We start from the raw sequence: 19,707 nt of genomic DNA on the forward strand, positions 1-19,707 counted from the left end.
CACAAAATCTATAGAAAAATACAATCCCTCTATTCTCTTTCTTCTATTCCTGACTCTCTTTTTTATAGCGCAAAGTCTGGCCTCTCCCCCTCCCCGAAAGTCAAAGACTGAAAACTCACTTTTAGCTTTTTTTTGATCTATTTATCTTTCCCAATAGGTTGTTTTTTCAGTTATAACAATTGATTCTTGATGTTCCCAAATTTTTTAGAAAAACTTTTACAAAATGCATCCCAAGCCAATCCAATGTGAGTTTTCTAATATGATATTTTAATATAACACTTGAGAAGATCCGACGATTTTGTTTCCTTACTGCAGATTAATGATTAATTAAAAACATTTTAATTCACCAACAAGTGATGGAGATTTGGAGGTTCTGTATTTTTCTTACTTGATGACATGTGGTGAGTACTACTTTGGCCATCATAGTATTTGTAATTGATATAGAGATTAAGACACCTGTGGTTTTCATCTACACATATCATTTTTCCATGTCAACATATGTATTATTCTTTAAAGAGACCCTACCTTTAGAATCATACACTTAGAGCACATGTGAATGCTCTTTCTCAAATGCTATTGTTCTCATTAACAAACAGATAGTGAATATAAGCCCGATGCTTATTTGCATTAAAATAGTCTTCCTTACTTTCAATGTAAATACCATGACAGGCGGCATTATAATACTTCACCAGTAGGTTCACATAGTCATCCTCTAAAATGTCATTGAAATCATGCCAAGTTGAAGTTTTTGTGCGATAATCTATGATAATTTTGACAAGTTGGTCCCTTACAAAATTCAACATGTTTTTTGTCTATTGGATCCAATCAAATTTCATAATTATGGGAGCAATCTGAATTCTCATGTTGGAACATCTTTCTTGATGCCCTCTTTCCTTGTTAATATATGATTTAAAGTATCCCTTTAAATCTATTAAAGAAATCCCTTTCCATTACTCATGAGTGTGAATGTGATTAACCCGGATTGTGCAGTATCAACACTCTCCTTCAAACATATTTCTGAAAAAGAGTCTCATGCTCGAGGTAGGCATTTTAGAAAGCATATCTTAGACATTCTCTATGCAAATATATGGGAGTAAGCAATCCTCATGCAGCAAGTCCTTATCATGGCATGAGATATCCCTTCAAATGTGGCAATTTCTACATCTGCTGCACATATGATGCTTTTGAGTTCTTGGATGAAGATATGGGTGTGGCTTTAACTATTTGAATACCTATGCCCCTTTTTTATATATGCTTGTGACTTAGAACTTTGATGAGTATTTTACCAAACTTCTCACAAACACTCTCTCTTTGAAGTGATTGAAGATTGATCCCCTTGAGGGCACATGAACATTCTAAAATGATCAAGCATATTATCAAACACTTTATGTGTATCCTTTGCATACGATTTCAAAACTTTCGGCCACTTTGTGAAGAGAACCTGATTTGACACCAAATACATGTTTTCAATGATTCCCATGTTTTTTAAATTGGGGCTTTCTAACACTGGGGCATTCTATCAAACAATTGCCACATGTGCCCAAACGCTGCCATTTTATGCACTTCTAGCTAACCCAAGGCATTTTACCCAACGTGTCACTTTGCCAGTTATATTTTAATACTTTATCACATACCATGAGCATTTTGGGCTTAGAGTTTCCAAATCAAAATTAGAGCCATCATTCATTATTTCTGCACAATTAAAGTATTTTCTAGGATTCATTCCAGAGAAAATCCACTGCTGCTAGAATTTTCTTTAATCATTCAGATCTGCGTTCGATATTGCATTATTCTAACCATTGGCTACCATAGGAGGGAAATCGGATAAAATGAATTGAACTCAAGCTACCCATTTGTCTTAGTGAAATGTGAGAATGCTTGGAGTTGCACGTGGCTTCTCTATTCCAAAGACAACATGTGTAACTACTTGTGGGTGACCAATCACTCCCATAAGCCCTTTTATGAGATGTATGTGATTCAATAGATAATCATTGATTAGTTATTTATGTCCTTTTCACATATTTCCTAACTACATCATTTCATGACATAACTAATATCAAGGCTTTACTCACCAATTAACCCAGAGCATATTGATATCTTTAGATCTGTTGAATGCTACTTAGTTTGGTTAGTAGGACTACAAATATCTTTGCCAAGTCCACATCTTAGTGAAACCATTATCCTCACTTCAACTTGAATGATCACAAGGTCAACCTTTTATATATATGAGCCTTAGACCTCTTGACCTTGATGGGAGGAATACATCTATGAAGTAGTCCAAATTGGACAAGATCTACATAGGCATATTTATCCAAACTGAGTCAATCTCATGAATCCCTATAACTTCAAAATCATCAAACTAACTATAACACTAGGCTTTTGACCTTGAATTTGAACTTGTTTCATCCCTCTAACTCATCAAACTCCTAAATCCACATGCTTCTAAATTTTGAATCATGCAAACTATTAAACTTCTAAAATCTGGTTTGTACCCCTGAACAATCTGTACCTATAGGGTGAACTGCCTCAAACCAAAAGAAGCAAGATGAGTCAAAATAAACCATTAAACTTGCTATAGAAAATTGAACCATTTTGTTCACTGCTTTGAACTTAGTTTGAAGAGGATTGAGACCCTATACTAAAGTTTAATTACTAGGTCTATAAGGGTACCAATAGGGAAGTAGCATGAAATGAAGCCCCTAAATCTAAAACCCATGAATCATCAACACTTTCTAAAGAAAGAAGTAAAGCATACTCTTTGGATTTATTACCTACCATATTTTCATCCTTTTTCCCTTCTTGTTTGTCTTCTTCATTTTTCTTTTGAGTCTAAAAATCTTTCTTCTTATGTCCTAGATTTCCATAATACCAGAATTCTCTTGGTTCTCTAGATTGGGACCTCTTTCCCTTTGATTTTCCTCTTGATTTCCAATGATTTCTAGAATTATGTCCTCTTTCTGTTGTTCTACCTCTGCTTTATGCATTTGAAGTGCTTCTTGATGTAGATCCACCTAAGGTTTTCCTATTCTTTTCCTCACTCAAAATAACACCAATCACATCGTCAAATTTTATGGTATTAGATCTAGAAATAGAATTACTCATAGTCATTACCAAGTCATTCCATCTTTCAGGAAAAAGAACACAAAATCAAGAGAGCCCCAATTTCTTCGTCAAAATTAATAGTTATAGAAGATAACTAACTAGTAACCATATTAAACTCATTTAAATAATTTGCAACAAATCCACTTTCTACAATGTTTATATTAAATAAACACTTCCTAAGAAATACCTTGTTTGAAGTGGAGGGCTTTTCATACAACCTTGCTATGGTTTTCATCAACTATTCAGTCATCTTCTCTTTTGTAATATTAAACTCTATTGATTGTGCCAAGCATAAATTGATGTAGGATAATCCTAGGTTACATAGCTATCTTGCATGTCTTCATGTTTCTCTATTGCTATTGAGTTCATAATGTTGGCCAATTTGCAATAGCTAGTATGTATCAAGTTCCTACTATGTGTCGAGTTCCTAGTATGTGTTGAGTTCCTAGTATGTGTCTATTGAAAATAATTGATCAATTGTATATTATCTTTGTGATGCAGGAGCATCTTGCATGGGAAAATTAAATTATTAGAAAAAAAAAAGAAAGAAAAAAAAGTTTAAAAAAAAAAAAAAATTGTGGAGGAGAGAGAAAGTGACAAAAATAGAAGAAAAAATAATTTAAAAATAAAATAAGGGAAAAAGGAGAAAAGGGGAATTTCTATTTTCAAGGTGCATCGGTAGCGTAAATAGGAAAAAAAATTTTAAAATAGTGTCCTTCCATTAATCAAGGTGTGTTGGTGGCATCTTAGAAGTTTGTGGAAAGTTCCTTCAATCATGCATTTAATATTTGTTGTGATTCATAAAGGAAAGGTATTTTTCTAATTGGGCCACATGGTGGTGCTTAGTTTTATTTAGGTGTAAATTATAGAAAGTTGTGGATATTCTAGAATGTTATGGATAAATCATGTATTGGGTAGTAAGTGCCTATTTAAAGAAGGCTTATGTTCATTTGTAATCAAGCTCTTCAAATGTAATTTCTTGTAGAAGCTCTTCTAATGTAATCTCTTGAAGGATAGCCTCTTCTTGTAGAAGCTCTTAGTGAGCAATCTCTCTTATATTGTAAGAATTTGAAGTCCTTTCATTTGGAAAATATTTTAATGAATTTCAAGTATTAATGGATGCTTTATGAAGCATTTTGTCATCTCTTGTCTCCATCTTGTTGCATTTTTGTTTGTGAGTTGGTACGGGTGGTGTGCCCTTCATCAGTGGTATCAGAGCATATCTTTGTTAGTAGTAGCAGAGTGTACCTCCATCAGTGGTATCAGAGCAGGAGTTCCTGAGAGTGCGGATAGATCGCCGAACGTGAGGTTGTTTGCACCAGGACCTTGAGTTGGGAGAAGTTTGTGAAGAAGTTCTTGATTGTGTATACAGATCGCCGACTGTGAGGCAGTTTGCACAAGGTTCTTGTGTTGCACTAGATTTGTCTTCTAAAGACTTGATTATGGAGAAGAGAAAGAAGAAAATGACTTTTGTGATTGGATGGATTCTAAGGATCCCTCGACTTGAGAAAATTAGGGCAAGAAATCAAGAGGCATTGCTAGTTGATTTGCAGAAGCAAGTGAATGGATTAGAAGCAGAGTTGTGGAAACAAAGAGCACATTACCAGAAAAGAGACATTGATAATTATTTGGATGCAAAAAAGGAAGATGATCCAGTGGAAGAGCAAGCGGATGAAGAGGAAATTATTTGTGAACCTAAAGTTGAAGAAGTTGAAAGAGAAGAGGAAGAGCATGAAGATGGCAAGATTTATGAACCTAAAATAGATCAAGATGATTTGAAGATTGCATCAATGGAGGAAAAGTATAGTACCTTCGTTGGAGATCAAGCGAGTGGAGTAGTTACATGCATTGTTGACAACATGAAAGAGGCAAGCAAAGATGAATATGTCAAACAGTAAATTCTTATGAATCATGGGATGTTGTGTTTGATATGAGTTTAAAAGATATTGATGATGGTTTGCATGAGGATTTTGTTAGTCATGTGTGGTATGCAAAGAAAGATTGGTATGGTGTTGCCAGGTTGATTATAGGTGTGATTAATTCAACAAGATTGGATGAGGATGAGAGTTATACTTGGATAAAGTTCATTAAAAAGGAGAAATTTCAGCAACAAACACTTGTTCCGACTAGGTGTTGGAAAAGAAGAAAGAAGGAAATATATCGGCATCGGATACTTGTTCCAGCTATGTGTTGGAGGAAGAGAAAAAAAGAAATGTCAACAGTGGCTACTTCATTTTGTGAATCCATTTTCACAAAAATTTTCCTACCATGGGATTCGGATGCAGGAGCATCATGCATCAGCAAACAAAAATAAAATGTGGAAGATTTGCATGTTGGTTTTCTTGTCCCTATTGAGGTAGAAGCTTGTGGTGAAGATGAAGATGGTTCTATATCTTTCTTTTGACATCAAAGTGTGGGGCACACTTTTCTATCTACCAAGGGAGTCTGATGCAGGAGCATCTTGCATGGGAAAATTAAATTATTAGAAAAAAAAAGAAAAAGAAAAAAAATAGTAAAAAAAAAAGAAAAAAAATTGTGGAGGAGAGAGAAAGTGACGAAAATAGAAGGAAAAATAATTTAAAAATAAAATAAGGGAAAAAGGAGAAAAGAGGAATTTCTATTTTCAAGATGCATAGGTGGCATAAATAGAAAAATAATAAAAATAGTTGTTATTCCATTAATCGAGGTGTGTTGGTGGCATCTTAGAAGTTTGAAGAAAGTTCCTTAAATCATGCATTTAATATTTGTTGTGATCCACAAAAGAAATGTAATTTTCTAATTGGGCCACATAGTGGTGCTTAGTTGTATTTAGGTGGAAATTCAGAAGGTTGTAGATATTGTAGAAGGTTGTGGAGATTCTAGAATGTTGTGGATAAATCATGCCTTGGGTGGTAAGTGCCTATTTAAGAAAGGCCTATTATCATTTGTAATCAAGTTCAAGAAATGGAAGCTCTTCTAAAGGAAGTTCGAGAAATAGAAGTTCTTGAATTGTAAGCTCTTCAAATGTAATCTCTTCTAATGAATTTCAAGTATTAATAGAATTTTTATGAAGCATTTTGTCATCTCTCTCTATCTCCATATTATTTTTTTTGGTTGTGAGTTGGTACGGGTGGCGTGCCCGTCACCAGACCACTAATATAGATACGCTCTGATACCACTAATGAAGGTACACTCTGATACCACTGACGAAGGGCCACACCACCCTTACCAACTCACAACCAAGAATGCAACAATAAGGAAACAAAGAGATGACAAAATACTTCCCAAGCAATTTTATTATACTTGACAATCCAATAGCAATTACAATAACATTTCTACAAGATCTCTCAAGATCCAATCCAAACCCAAGCTAGTCCAAATCCACACTCTGGTAGAAACCTCCAAGATCTCAACTTGTGTTTGCAAGCCACCAAGAAACCTTCTTGTTTCTAAACCACAGCCACTAGCTCTTCTCCAACCTTATCCAAGATCCAAGTGTAAACTGCCTCACATTTGGCGCTCTGTCTACACTCACAACTCCATCACAATCCTGCTGTAAACTGCCTCACATTCGGCGATCTGTCCATAGACTCAGGAAAACTCACTCTTCACTTCCTCTTTCTCTTTCACACCTTGAAGCCTTCCAAGCTTTCCAAGCTTCACCTTCTTGAGCTTTTCCTTCTCAAGCTTCTCCTTGAGCTTTATTAGAAATGCTCATATGCCTTGCTTAAATAAGCACTTACCACCCCATGCATGACTTATCCACAAGCTTCTAGAATTCCTCCACAACCTTCTACAACTTCCACAACCTTCTACAATATCCACAACTTTCTACAATATTCATAACTTTCTAGAATTCTACCCACACACCTTGATAAATGAAATGACAACCATTTATTTTTTTATTTTTTCTATTATGCCACCTATGCACCTCGAAAATAGAAATCCTCTTTTTCTTTCTTTTCTCATTTTTCCCCCTTTTTTTTAAAAAAAAAAAATTTTCCTCTAATTTTCATCACTTTCTCTCTCCTCCACAAATTTTTTTATTTTTTATTTTTTCAAATTTTTTATTTTTTCCCAATAATTTTCCCATGCAAGATGCTCTTGCATCAGACTCCCCCAGTAGATAGAAAAGTGTGTCCCACACTTTGATGCCAAAAGAAAGATCTACCACCATCTTCATCTTCACCAAGGGCTTCCACCTCAATAGGGATAACAAAACCACCATGCAAATCCTCCACATCAGCATCTTAACCATCCAATCAACATGCTCATTCCCAAGAACAAACTAAAAATAATGCTTCAATAGAAAACTCTCATCCACATCAGCAACTAGTGATTTCACACCCATAGCAATAAACCCCACATCAGCAACAAAAAACTCCATATTAGCACCAACTTGTAGATCACCATCAATACATGCCAAACTCTCAACACCAGAAACCTCACTACTCACAACAAGATGCTTTGCAATACATAACTCATCTCCAACAATTGGATCATCCACGATCAAGTGCTCTGCAACAAATAAGTCACCACCAACATCAACTAGATCATCCACAACCGAGTGCTCCACAATATCAACGTTAGACTCAACCAATTGATCATGAAAACCAACATCTGTCCCAACATCAACAACATTAGGAATATCTTTAGCGACAACCTCTAGTTGCTCTGTAGGTTCTGCATCAGGCTCCACAAACTGATTAGCAAAACCATCCCCTTCCACCTTGACCTTCTTAGCTTGATCAGCCAATCTAGCATCCAACCGAGAAATCATCTTAGAAAAATTCCTCTCCAATATATCACGAATTTTTGCAATCATCTTAGGGTCCAATCCTCTTGGAGCCATCTCCCAAGATCTTTGTAAACCCACTGCAACAAATCCTTCCCACACTCTTTGTGACAACTTCAAATTGTTTGCAAGTCAGATCGCAACCTGCCACCTTACATGAACAATTAGGAACCACATCATAAGTCTAGGACCACAGATTTGCAATCCACAAGCTCTCCACAATCATGCCTCAACAAGTTCAGTCTTCCATCTCTGCATCTATTAATCAATTTGCATGTCCTCCCAAGGTCCTGGTGCAAATTGCCTCACTCTTTGGCGATCTGCTTGTACACTTAGGAACTCCTGCTTTGATAAACTTCACCCAACCAAGGTCCTGGTACAAACTGCCTCACACTTCGACGATCTGTTTGTACACTACGGATCTCCTGCTCTGATAAAGTTCACCCGACCAAGGTCCTGGTACAAACTGCCTCACACTTTGGCGATCTGCTTGTACACTCAGTAACTCCTGCTCTGATACCACTAATGTAGATACGCTCTGGTAAATGAAAGAGTCCTACTAAGTGGTGAGAATGAACCAAGACAACGAAGGAGTTTGTTTCGTACCAGATGCAAGTGTGAGGATAAATGTTGTGGCGTGATCATTGATGGTCATAGCACTGATAACCTGGTATCAGAAGAGATGGTCTCTAAGCTAAAGCTCAAGAGGGAGAAACATCCCCAACCCTATCAGATTTCTTGGGTAAAAGATGATCATAAGGTCTTGTTAAGTGAACAATGTTTAGTAAAATTCAAAATTGGGAGTTACCATGATGAAGTTCACATTCAGAGGATGCAGAAAGAGGAGAGACCTTGGTAAATGAAAGAGTCCTACTAAGTGGTGAGAATGAACCAGGACAACGAAGGAGTTTGTTTCATACCAGATGCAAGTTTGAGGATAAATTTTGTGACGTGATCATTGATGGTGGTAGCACTGATAACTTGGTATCAGAAGAGATGGTCTCTAAGCTAAAGCTCAAGAGGGAGAAACATCCCCAACCCTATCAGATTTCTTGGGTAAAAGATGATCATAAGGTCCTGGTAAGTGAACAATGTTTAGTAAAATTCAAAATTGGGAGTTACCATGATGAAGTTCACATTCAGAGGATGTAGAAAGAGGAGAGACCTTGGTAAATGAAAGAGTCCTACTAAGTGGTGAGAATGAACCAGGACAACGAAGGACAAAAAAAAAATTAAACAAAATTGTGGAGGACCAAGGAGAAGCTCGAGGAGTAGAATCTTGAGAAGTAGAAGCTAGAAGTTGTGAAGACTTCAAGGTGTGAAAGCTCTAAAGGTGTAGCTCTTAAAGTAGAAATTCTTGGTGAAGCTCTTGGTGTGAAGACTCTTATTTGGGATTTCTCTTATGTTGAAGAATTTGTAAACTTCTTTTTGAAGAAGTCATATCTATCATATCATCTTGTGGGTGATTTAAGGATTTTCAAGTATAATAAAATTGTCTTCATATTGTTGCATTCTTGGTTATGAGTTGGTAAGGGTGGTGTGGCCCTTTGTCAGTGGTATTCAAGCGTACCTTTGTCAATGGTATCAGAGCGTACCTTTGTTAGTGGTATCAGAGCAGGAGATCCTGAGTGTGCAAGCAGATCGCCGAAGTGTGAGGCAGTTTGTACCAGGACCTTGGTTGGGCAAAGTTTATCAGAGCTTGTGGATTGCAAATATGTTGTCCTAGACTTGTGATGTGGTTCCCGATTGTTCGTGCGAGGTGGCAGGTTGCAATCTGACTTGCAAACAATTTGGTTGTCACAAGGAGCATGGGAAGGATTTGTTGCAGAGGCTTTACGAAGATCTTGGGAGATGGCTCCAAGAGGATTGGACCCTAAGATGATTGCGAAAATCCATGATATAGTGGAGAGGAATTTTTCTAAGATGTTTGCTCGGTTGGATGCTAAAGCTAAGAAGGTCAAGGTGGAAGAGGATGGTTTTGCTGATCAGTTTGTGGAGCCTGATGCAGAACCTGTAGAGCAACTAGAGGTTGTTGCTGAAGATATTCCTAATGTTGTTGATGTTGGGACAGATGTTGGTTTTCATGATCAGTTGGTTGAGTCTGACATGGAGATTGTGGAGCACTTGGTTGTGGATGATCCAGTTTTTGTTGGTGGTGACTTGTATGTTGCAGAGCTTCTTGTTGTGAGCAATGAGGTTGCTGATGTTGTGAGTGTGGAATGTGTTGATAGAGATCTACATGTTGATGCTGATGTGGAGCTTGTTATTTCTGGTATGGATTCATTAGTTGTTGATGTGAATGGGAGTTCGGTAATGAAGAATTATGTTCAGTTTGTTCCTGGGATTGAGCATGCTAATTGGATAGTTGAGATTCTGGTGTTTGATAGAGTAATGTAAATGTAGAAGATTTGCATGGTGGTTTTGTTGTCCCCGTTGAGGTGGAAACCTTTAGTGAAGATGAAGATGGTGGTAGATTTTTTTTTTGGCATCAAAGTGTGGGACACACTTTTCTATCTACCGGGGGAGTCTGATGTAGGAGCATCTTGGATGGAAAATTATTGGGAAAAAAAAAAAAATTGAAAAAAAAAAATTTGTGGAGGAGAGAGAAAGTGATGAAAATTAGAGGAGAAATAATAAAAAATAGAAAAAGGGAAAAGGAGAAAAGAAAAGAAAAGAGGATTTTTATTTTTGAGGTGCATAGGTAGCATAATAGAAAAAAATAAAAAAATAAATGGTTGTCATTCCATTTATCAAGGTGAGTGGGTAGAATTCTAGGAAGTTGTGGAGGAATTCTAGAAGCTTGTGGATAAGTCATGCATTGGGTGGTAAATGCCTATTTAAGCAAGGCATATGAGCATTTCTAGTCAAGCTTCAGGAGTAGAAGCTCAAGGAGTAGCTTGAGAAGTGGAAGCTTGAGGAGGAGAAGCTTGAGAAGGAGAAACTTGAGTAGTGGAAGCTTGAAAATCTTGGAAGGCTTCAAGGTGTGAAAGAGAAGGAGAAAGTGAAGAGTGAGTTTTCCTGAGTCTGTGGATAGAGCGTCGAATGTGAGGCAGTTTACAACAGGATTATTGTGGAGTTGTGAGTGTGTAGACAGAGCACCGAATGTGAGGCAGTTTACACTTAGATCTTGGATAAGGTTGGATAAGAGCTAGTGACTGCAGTTTAGAAACAAGGAGGTTGCTTGGTGGCTTGCGAGCACAAGTTGAGATCTCGAAAGTTTCTACCAAAGTGTGGATCTAGACTAGCTTGGGTTTGGGTTGGATCTTGAGAGATCTTGCAAAAATGTTATTGTAATTACTATTGGATTTTCATGTATAATAAAATTGTCTTCATATTGTTGCATTCTTGGTTATGAGTTGGTAAGGGTGGTGTGGCCCTTTGTTAGTGGTATTCGAGCGTACCTTTGTCAATGGTATCAAAGCGTACCTTCGTCAGTGGTATATGAGCATACCTTGTACATTACAAAAAATTTCATACATTCACCAATCAGTGTCTACTAAGCTCATTTGGGTGATGAAGACAGTTCTCTCTATCTTTCAAGCATTCTTGTGTATGCAAAAAATAGAAGATAGTGTCTACTAAGTTCACTTGGGAGACAAAGGAAAGTTGGAAGGTAACAAGTGTTAATTGAGCTCACTCGATTGCCAAAGAGAATTCATAGAAGTCAATGTCTATCGATCTCACTTAGGAGACAAAGAAAGTTGGCATGAAAACCAGTGTTAACCAAGCTCACTTGGTTAACGAAGGAAAATCTATTTTACTTAGTGTCTACCAAGAAGGGTCGGCTAATAAAAGATTTTATTGACTTGGCTTATTGAGTTAAATAGATTTTTTTTTATGGTTTTAGCCGATTAAGGAGATGAATAATTATTATTATAAGTTGTATTCAAGCTAACTTGACAATGCATAAGGTATAAGTATAAGGTCAAGTTGAGGATTGAATGTAAATAAGTGTGTGAATAAAAAAGGATGCCTAGAGGAAGTGAATTAGAAGGATAAGTAGAATACCCTTGTGGATCTTCAAAGATACATTCAATCAAGAAGGATCAAGTATTCAAGCCAGAATTGAGATCTAAAATCAGCAAAGATAATTTTGCATCAGCAATTAGGTCATATCATTTTTACTCTTTAACCATTGTAGCAATGAACTAATGTGAGGCCTCGCCCCGACCCTTCGTAGCCTTAGTTGTTACTTTATCATTTTGATACTCACGACTCGAGATGTCGAGACATTATCTGATACTTAGAACATACTTTATTATTTCATGTTGTGTGATGTTATTTTCAGATATATTTGATGATTATCATTTAATGCTTCATATATATGTATGTTGATGAAATCAGTAATGTAGGATTGATATTTTGGTTCAGGATATTTTAATTGGTTAAGAATTAAGTAGGATGAAAGAAACCCTTATTGATGTATGTTTCAATTTATGTGAGTTTTTGCTACGTATATATGTGCATGTGATTTTTGAGACAACTGATGTGTGCAATGAGTGTGCAGATAATTTTAGCCGAGGAAACCGACGGAAGAACAGAACTGATCTCTATGTGCTAATTTTGGAAACTTTGTTGTTCGTAATTCAAGTATTGTATTGTGAGATGTATGTATGTATCTTTCTATGTTTAGTGAATGTAAATGTTCATAACTATGTTCTTTTACTGTCGCTTGACACTCGTGAATTGTTTGTGCCCTTTAGCGTGCTAGTTAGGGTTAGTTGTGCAACATTTGGACCCAAGTTGGTTTAAGTTAGTGTCAGTTTGCTAATTGAGTTCTTAATCGAGGTTAGTCATCCCTAATCCAAATTAGTGCTTAATCTGCTTGTTAAGAGTTGTTAGTTGGTCCTAATTATTTCCTAGCCTTTGCGTGGCTCTAAACCTATTCCTAAGGCTTTAAAACATGAAATAATTATACCCAAGGGGTATGGGTATGGGTTGGGGGTCTTTTCCAACCCCTAAGCCCCTTTTGTTGACTTTGGAGATCACTCAAAAAGTCTCATTTTACCTTTGTGCGAAAATTGCAAGTGGTTACCATGAGTTTCATTACCTCATCTCCACTTAGGATTTAACCATAGTGTAGGTTGAGTTAGGAGTTTCTAGAATTTCTAGTAGGTGGAAATAGTTATTGCCCCTTTTGGTGGTTGAGTTTGAGGCTTATTTAGAGGCCCTTCTTGGACTTGTGGAGGTTATTACCCAATCTCTGCATTTAGAGAGGAGTTCCTGAAGGTTGAAGCAAGGAAAGGGAAACTCTACTCAACTTGTTCATTGCCATTACCTCTTTGTGAAAGTAGGAATTCTCATCTCCCTTGTTTAGATTTCATTCTTGTTTCATGCTTATGCTACCTTGTTGTTGTTTGAATATTTGTATGTTTGTGGGTATGTTGGGAAGATTTGAAAACTATGTTATTTTGGATGATTTCTTTTCATGTTTATGTTTGAAATTTTTGAGTTTTTCTTGCATAGGTGTTTTGGTATTACTCACCCTTGGAGAGGGCAGAAGTGGCCAATTTTGGGAAAAGGTCTGTTTAGTCGGACTCCAACCAGTGTAGAGTCTCTTCTCAGGATGAGAAGAGGGAGAAAGGGTAGGGTGTTATGGGCCCCTACCTGTCAGCACAAACCTTGTATGATTATGGTATCTTGAAATGGAAGAATAGAAGTTCTTGGTATATAGCCCCGATTGGGCATCTGTTTGGTTGTGTGCTTGACTTCTCCTGGTTGGAAGAATCCACCTTTCCCTAGTTTTGATTCATTGTGAATCCTATTGTGTAAACCATGTATGAGTTTGTATGTTGATTGTCTCTTGTTTATGCTTGGTTGTCACCCGATCAGATTTTGTTCCCTCCATGGTTCTAGAAATGTGTTGCAGAATTGGATATGGAACCCTTGTTGAGGGTCATGAAGGAAATTTCATTTAAGTGTTGTAATTCAAGATTGAATCCTATGTAAATTGAATCTCAAAACTTTGTTGGATTGGCAATGAAGCCGGGTTTTCTTCCTGATTCTTTCCCGGCTGAGCCTTTGAATCAGGTTGGCCAATAAAATTGGTGTTAATTATAATTGCTTGTCATGTGATTTAATCGTAAATTTTAAAATTGGATGGATGCATATCAATATAGGATGGAATTGTTGTTGATTTAATTTGGCAAAAATTCAACTTTTCTTATATGTTGAAACAAAAATTATGATCATGTATGTAGATTCAATTTTCATGATTACTAGAATCAAACAATTATTGCATTATTGAACAAAACGAATAATTCAAATTCTTGGTATATTATGGTTGTATCAAGTCCTTATAGATTTTCCTTAAAAAGAAATGATGACAAAGGTCAAATTTTTCCAATTTAAGTCATTTAAGAGATCAACTAATTATGGTATCAATGTTTTAAATCTATTCAATTATACACCTTTAAAAAAAATATTACTTTTGCTTGCAATTTCACACTTAGAGAAATAAGACAAAAAAAAAAAAATTTATCCTAGAGCCAAATAAGTCTCTGGAATTTGTATGAGTGAAACAAATTGAATGACCTTTGGTAACAGAGAATCAAAGTGATTCCATAAATATCCTTTTTTCTTTATTGTAAATTATTATTATTTTTTAGATTAAAAAAATAGTAATAGAAATAAAATATAGATGTAAATGTTTAAAATAACAATTAAAATTTCAAAAAAAAAAAAGCTATATTGCATATCTTCTAAATATCTTTCTTACCTCTATAACTTTATTTCATCAATGCATGTCTTCTCTCCATGCACGTCAGTTTATAAAGGCAGTTTAAAAATGTTTATGTTGCTTCTTTTTTTGAATCATATGGGTGAGGTCACCCTGTTACCTCCATGGTTATTACCCCTCTTGCATTGTTTAAAGGAAGGACATTAACATTTGTTTTAGTTTAATTCCTTTCACCTTGGCTTGGACGCCACCTTTTTATGGTAGGCTTGGTCTGTACCCTACCCCCTCCACTTGGGCAGTGCGCTGTCCCAAGCGCAGCGCTTGGGAAGCGCATGGGGTTAGTGGGGGTTGGGGTAGGGTGTAGGGTCTTAGGGGTTTAGGATGTAGGTTTGTCTGTTTGAATTAATTTAGTTATGTTTTATTAAATGTTTTAACTAAGTTAGAATGATAGGGGATTAGTAGAGGTTAGTTAGATTAGTTTAGTTTTAGTAAAGTTTAGTATATGTTAGTTAGTTATGTTAACTTTAGTTAGTAAGTGGTTATTAAAAAGTTGTTATAAATTTTGTTTAAATGTTTAAAGTTAATTATTGACTTAGTTGCTAGCATGTTTTAGATTTAGTTTTGATTTTCTTTTAAGTTTTTAAAGTTTTTAACTTTGTTGATTAATTGTTATTTGTTAAAAGATATTTGCTTTCCTCTTAAATATTAAGTTATTTAGTTAAGTTATTTTATTAGTATTAAATTAAGTATAGTTTATATAGGGGTATGGGTAGATGCAATATGTCTTTTAATGAGTTCTTGTTTTGATTATTCGAATGAATTTAAGGGAAGTTAGTTTTAATTTATTTAAGTATAGATATCAGATTTAGATAGTTTAGGTTTTTAGATTTGTTTTGATTGTTTAATTATTTTTAGGAAGCTTTAAAATTCTTAATTAGTTAGAATTTATTTAGTTGTTAGTGGATTAAATTTAAAATTAGTAAGTTTATGATAGTTGATTTTTACGTTAAAATAGTTGGAATGTTTAAGTTAATAAATTTTAGATATATGTATATTCAGTTTTGATTTTAGTTAATTATTTTCTTAGAGTGACTTTCCTATATCAATTAAGTTTGTCAATCGATAATTGTCTAAGAGATTTTTTAGTTGATGTTGATTAGATACTTTCAATTAATCAGTTGATTAGTTAAGGTTAATGTAGAGAACCTATACTAAAACTTTTATCTATCATTTCAACTTAGAGCATGCTTAATTATTACTTATTATTCAAAAATTTTGTGTGTTTTTGCCCTCGTAGTTTGGGCATGACAACTACAATTTATCTTAATAGAGTTAGCTTAGTAGCTATTTGTAAATCCTTTAACTAGGTGGCATTTCTAATTGAAGTTTCTTGAAGACCTCTAACAAGGCCATTTCTAATAGGGTGATTAAATCTTTTAATAGGGTCACACCTAACATTTTAGTTTGTAAACTTTAACAGGTTTGGCTCTTAATAGGGATCACGTCATAAGAGTGAAAAACAATAACTAGTTGCAATTGGTGGTTTTTTTCAAATTGGATTTCCACGTTAAACCTTGGTGTGTCCTATGTTTATGCTATTGACTTTATGTGTGTGAAACTAAGTTAATTAAGGTTAATCATAGTTAACATCTTAAAGATCTATATATTTAGTATTTTTCAAGTAACAGATATAATTTTAGTGCTTACTGAGTTACAACATTTTCTAGTGTAAATTGAGTGCCTATATATTTGTTGAGTTACATTTGAAATCAATTTAACAGAGCTTATGTTTTGATTTTTGTTGACATATAGGCAATATGGGATTCTTGTTTTTTGGTAACTGGTTCACCCCTCCCCTCTAAGTTACTCCTCTTATATTTCCAACAATTAGTATCAGAGTTTTTGGTGCTTGCGGAGAAGATTTCAAGGACCTAAGATAAAGACTAAGATGTTTTATAGAAGAGAAATTTTTGGGTTGAACAGAGAGAACTTTGCAACATGGTAGGAACTTATGAGGTTGCATTTGGAAACTATCAATGATAAAATATTTGAATAATCAATAGAAGGCTCCTACTAGAACATTGATAGTTGAAGAAATTACTTAAAAGAAAAATCATAACATAATGATGATTGATATTGCTTCTTCTCTTAACTATGTTGAATTTGATGAGGTCAAAGGCTACACTACTGCTCATTAAATGTGGACTAAACTAAAGGATATCCATGGAGGTGATGACAATGTAAGGAGAGCCAAAGTAGAAAGTCTTAGAGGCTAGTTTGATTAGATGAAAATGAGAGAGGATGAAAAAATTAAAAAATATGTTTAGTAAATCAAAGAAAGTGTAAGTGTAATCAAAGCCTTTGGAGGAGACACTGATGGTAAAACAGGTTTAAGTAAGGTACTCAAAACCCTTCTTCGTATCTATGTAATTAGAGTATATGTTATTCAAGAGATTGAGATGTGATCTAAGCAATAAAATAAATGTGGATGCTCTAGTGGGAAGATTGATAGCTTTTGAGTTGGATAACTATGATAACTATGTCCCTAGTTCCAAAATCATTGATTTTGCATTTGAAGCCAAGCTTTCACTCAAGAAGAAAGGTGGAAAATCAAAAGCTAAAAAAGTGAAGGAGAGGAAGAAAGTTCTGATAGTGATCTTGAACTTATTGAAGCCCTACTCACAAGGAAATATCCCAAAGGCAGAGGAAAGGACAAAGGTAAAATTCCTCTAATTTGTTTTTCATGTGAAGAAGTTGGTCACATTGTTGCAAGGTGTCGAAACAAAGAAGGAAAAGATGAAAAGAAAAGTAGTAAGCTCAAAAGAAAGAAGGATTTGAAAAGCTACAAGGACTACAAGAATAGATGTAAGAAATATTGTTTCATGGCCAAAGATTATAATAGCAGTGACAATGATGAAATGGTCTATATAGTTGTAAAAGATGAATCGGATGATGAGTCAAATAAAATGGAACTTATTTCTCATGTGAGTAAGAATCATACATGGATTATTGATCATGGTTGTTCTCTCTATATGACTGGTGAGAAATCAATGTTTGAACATATGGAACACTATGATGGTGGAAATGTTAGATTTGGTAATAATGAACCTTGTTGCATAAAAGGAAAAGGTTGTATTTTACTAACCAATGAACTCAGATGTGACAAAGCCTACTAGGTTCAAGGAATGAAGCTTAATCTATTAAGTGTGGCACATTTAATAACATTGGATTCAAGGTATAATTCATGAATGGGAAGGCCAAGCTACTAGATGGTAAAGGAAATATAGTTGGGTCTGGTAATCAAACAAAAGTTAACTTATTCTACCTAGATCTTAGTGAAAGTTCATGTTTCATTGCTCAAGTAGAAAAAAGTTGGTTTTGGAATAAAAGGTTATGTCATGTGAACTTTGATAACCTAGTAAAGATAAGAGAAAACAAAATATTAAGAGGTATTCCTAGTTTGAGTAAACCCGATATGAGTCTATGCAAAAATTGTCAAATTGGAAAGATGGGAAAGGCTAGTTTCAAAAGAACAACCTATCATTCAGAAGAAATCCTAGAGTTGTTCACATAGACCTTTGTGGACCTATTGGCATATAGAGAAACAATGGAGATAAGTATTTCATTTTATTTTTTGATGACTATTCTAGAATGATGACTGTAATGTATTTAAAAGATAAGTCAGAAGCCTTTCAAAAGTTTAGGTGGTATCTAGCTAGAGTTGAGAAAGAGATAGGAAAGAAATTAAAATGTCTAAGGTCAAATAGAGGAGGTAAATTCATATCAAATAAATTCATTGAATTTTGCATTGAGAAAGGAATCAAAAGACAAGTATCAGCCCCTAGTACACTCCAACGGAATTGTATAGCAAAAAGAAGAAACAAATTTATCATAGATTGTGCAAGAACAGTGATGATAGAAAAGAATGTTGTAGTCAAATATTGGAAGGAAGTAATCAGTATAGTAGCTCATACCTTAAAAAAAGTACAGCTGAAGAAAGACTCAAATCAAACACCTTACAAACTATGGTCTGGCTATAAACCCAATGTAAATTACTTGAAGGTATTTGGTAGGATATCTTATATCTTGAAGGAGTCTAGGAAAGGTAAATTTGATGCCAAAAGTGATGAAGGCATATTCCTAGGATAGTCTTGCAAAAGTAAAGTACATAAGTGTTTGAATCTATCCACTCAGAAGATCATAGAACTTGCACATGTAACGATTGATGAGTTTATAGAAAAGAGTCAAGAAGAAAACAAAAAATAACCTAAGGATTACAGAAGGTTTTTGTGTTAGGAACTTGATAATTTTCCTAGTCTAAATGGAAATCAAGAAGCTTCACCTCCTAAGTCCCCAAAATCTCTAGAAACAATCAAGTTGTAACTAGTGCAACTTGAGTCATAGTCTAAAGGACCCAATTGGTAGTCAAAACCTATCGAGTTGCAACCAATGCAACTTGAGTGACCAGAAGGACTTGAGTCATAGACAGTAGGACCTGAGCTTGATTTAGAAGATCATGTTGAGTTATGTGAGACAAGTTCTAAATCCAAAGTACCTATATTAGCAAAATATTTCAAGAGGCATCATGCACCTTAGTAGTTCATTGGAGACAAATCAGATGGTACAATGACAAGGAAAAAAAATTTAAGGTACATGTTTGCCTACTGAATTTGAACCTAGAAATGTTAAAGATTCTTTGGATAATGAAAGTTGGATTGAAGTAATGAATGAAGAGATAGAGTAGATAGAAAGGAATAAGCCTTAGACTCTTGTTCCTAGACCCAAGAATAAGAATGTGATTGGCACAAAGTGGGTTTTCAAAAATCAGCTAAATGAAGATGGAGAAGTTTCAAGAAACAAAGAAAGCTTAGTTTTCAAAGGTTATTCCTAACAAGAAGGTATTGACTATGGTGGAACTTTTTCCCCTATTGAAATATTAGAAGGTGTTAGGACTTTACTTGCATATGTGGCACATAAAGGTTTTTAATTATATCAAATAGATGTACAATCTAAATTCTTGAATGGAATTCTAGAAGAGGAAGTATATATTAAGCAAACTAAGCATTTTGTAGATCCTAGAAAAAGAGATATGGTTTTTAAAATACACAAAACATTGTATGGTCTTAAAAAATATTCCAAAACTTAGTATGAA

General features: G+C 35.0%; 1 pseudogene; it reads right to left on the reverse strand.

The window, feature by feature from the left end:
- LOC149568699 (immune-associated nucleotide-binding protein 9-like) overlaps nucleotides 1-14,889 on the reverse strand; it is a 163,962-nt pseudogene extending 149,073 nt beyond the window's left edge.
- Nucleotides 14,890-19,707: the final 4,818 nt, after the last annotated feature.

The sequence above is a fragment of the Cupressus sempervirens genome, chromosome 3 (genome assembly GCF_028749045.1).
Source record: "Cupressus sempervirens isolate cs-2001-9-10 chromosome 3, ASM2874904v1, whole genome shotgun sequence".
Classification (NCBI taxonomy): domain Eukaryota; kingdom Viridiplantae; phylum Streptophyta; class Pinopsida; order Cupressales; family Cupressaceae; genus Cupressus; species Cupressus sempervirens.